Raw genomic sequence first — 2701 nt, 5'->3', positions numbered from 1 at the left:
TGGTTGTTTAATGTTTTAGGGACTCCCGAAACAACCAGCAAACCAGACTGTCGTCTTGTGAAAGAATCTAGCTAGCTAAAGCATTTACTGCGAATCGAATGTACAATCTTGTAATCTTGCCTTGCTGATATATGCAATTCAGATCGATGAAATAACGTAGCTAGCTAACTATTTTCTTGCTTATTGTGCAGTGGAGGATAAAAAATGCCTGTATGCCTATGGATGTGTAGCTAGCTATGAAGCTGATCTGTGTATGGACCCTAAAACGTTTGGTTTTACATAGTAGTTCAGAACCTAGCTATGAACCTCAACTATCATAGCCAGTTGTATCAACTTCAAAACAGTGAATGACATTGACGAAGCTGATGGATTGACTAGAATGTAACTTTGTGCCAAGGATGCAAGTCGTATATACGTGTAGTTATTACCATATATGAGATCCCCACATTGTAGCCCGTACATTTAATATATTCTCTAATCATGTACTCTACCATGGCAAATAGAGGTGCAGTTCAGGTATGAATTAATGTCATTTCAGTCATATCCAATACCAGGAGTATCAAATTCCAGTCTTTGAATGATGCTGTGTCTGCATGTATGCACTTCAACAGTGTTTGCCAATCTTGGTCCTGGGACATCAATGGTTACACATGATTTAACTAGTTAAATGTTGACGTGTAATTCATATAAACAGAAATATAATATAATTGAAAAACATTACACTACACTACACTTCCTATGCATCATGTAAATACTCTAAAACCGGTTCATCTCAATATCTAATTTTCTTCATTTGCGTTGATCTAGCACAGAATAGGTGCAGTATTTCATCAAATGAGAGACTTAATTTCAACCAGTAGAGAATGTGAAATGCTTTATTGAAAGAAGTTAATTATCCAAGTGTTATAAATACATGCATTATAAATATTATAATTGTAATATTATATTATAAATACAAGTTCAATCTTTACTTCAATGGACATCTGTTGTGCATTATAAAAACAGAGGAAGAAAGAGGTGGCAAGGGAGGTGTAAAAGACAGAAAGGGAAAGAGGTAAGAACAGAGGAGCAGGGAAGACAGCATATGATTAACGAATCACAGTGCTACCCTAATATTCTCTCAGTTCATCACAATGACATAACCTTTGGGGCTGAGTAGAGACACTATTATTTTAAGAGCGGGTGAGGTGGCGATGACTGGACTGGGGGTTGGCATCCTCTCTCACATCAAAACATACCTGTAGACAAGAGACAGATGGAGAGAGAGAGAGCATGTTAAAGCCTTGTGTTTTTTTTTGTCTAACACTGTCAGTCATAATCAGGAGGTGAAATGCAAAACTGACCTTGGATCATTAACTCTGGGACTACTGCATCTCTATCTGTATTTCAATGTAAAGCATCTCTTTAATAATACTTCCTCTTGGCCTGACCAAGTAACCTCTCACCTCTGATCATTCTGTGCACTCTATGTAGCAAGTTCAGATGCAGGAGGGGTTCACAGACAAGGCTGATATAACCTAGAAGTGAAGGCGAGAGACTGTTATTGAGAAAATAAGGTCGTTAAATGGACAGTGTTCAACAAGAATCTGTGTGTGGCCTCACCTGGTGTCCACACAAAGTGGCTGCAGAGTTCTTTATGCTGAAAAACATGAACGGGCACACGAGGACAAGCAATATAGAGTAGTATGACCGACAAGAGCTTCTGGACATCAGAACTGCGATTACTCACCTCCAGATTAGACTAAGAGTTTTTCTTCAATGAGTCGGACAGGAGGGAGATACTACAGACCTCCGACCAGGCCCAGATCCCCAGCCTTCGCTGGAGAAGGAAACAGAGATTTTGCGGAAAAAGATCAGGGTGCCGTGTGAGGATCAGGCAACGAGTGGCTAATCTGCCTTTGCCTTCCGTCCTGCTAGCTAACGTTCAATTGCTGGAAAATAAATGGGACGAACGGAAGGGAGCAACAGCAAGCTAGCTAGCAACAGCAAGCTAGCTAAATTGGACAAATTAGTTATCAAGTGCATGCTAACTAGCTAAATTGCCATACATGTTTAATGCTTTTCGACCTGTAGCCAAATTAATTTCATTGTTTCAGAGTTGAAAAAAAAATATTTTAACGTGCGTGTCATGATCGCATTTGGTGTAGGGGGACAAAATAAATGTATGCATGATAGCGCATGATGGCGCTCTCGCGCAGCCGGTTTGGGTTACGTATTACGTCTATGCAACCCTTAGCCCCGCCCCCTTTGTCTCGCTCACACTCACATTGACACTGACAGTGACAGCTCGAAAACTAGCTACAATAGAAAATGGAAAAGCAGAGTAAAAAGGGTGGGGTTGAAAATGTAAGAAACAAAAGAATCAAAAGTCTTCACTCAAATGCAAGTAAATGTAAATAAAAAACGTTTTAAAAAATGACTTATTCAGTACTATTGCTACTAGTACCACCGATTCTAACATCAGAGTGCTAGACCGGAAAGAGGAGGATGCCACAACCCGGTTGGTGGCTAAAAGAGTAGCCGGAGAGGACAGCAAAGCCAAAGATAGTGAAGTCAAAGTGGTAGATATGTGCTTAAATGTTTTACAAATACAACATGTTATATCAGAATTTATGAGTGAAATGCAAATACTATTGGTCAGCTACTGCTATGTAAATGTACCAGAAAGAAAGAATTGAGGTAAAGACGTACAATAACTGGG

The 2701-nt window shown here is 39.6% G+C and overlaps 1 long non-coding RNA gene across 1 annotated transcript; it reads right to left on the bottom strand.

Annotated features, from left to right (window-relative positions):
• Nucleotides 1-826: 826 nt before the first annotated feature.
• Nucleotides 827-1893, bottom strand: LOC116373974 (uncharacterized). Its single transcript, XR_004209684.1, has 3 exons — nt 1603-1893; nt 1446-1517; nt 827-1238 (listed from the first exon to the last, which is right to left on the bottom strand). It is a non-coding gene; the product is annotated as an uncharacterized LOC116373974 (long non-coding RNA).
• Nucleotides 1894-2701: the final 808 nt, after the last annotated feature.

The sequence above is a fragment of the Oncorhynchus kisutch genome, linkage group LG4, assembly GCF_002021735.2.
Source record: "Oncorhynchus kisutch isolate 150728-3 linkage group LG4, Okis_V2, whole genome shotgun sequence".
NCBI lineage: Eukaryota > Metazoa > Chordata > Actinopteri > Salmoniformes > Salmonidae > Oncorhynchus > Oncorhynchus kisutch.
Note: the sequence above shows the minus strand (reverse complement) of the source record. Positions and strands in the feature narration are given on the sequence as shown.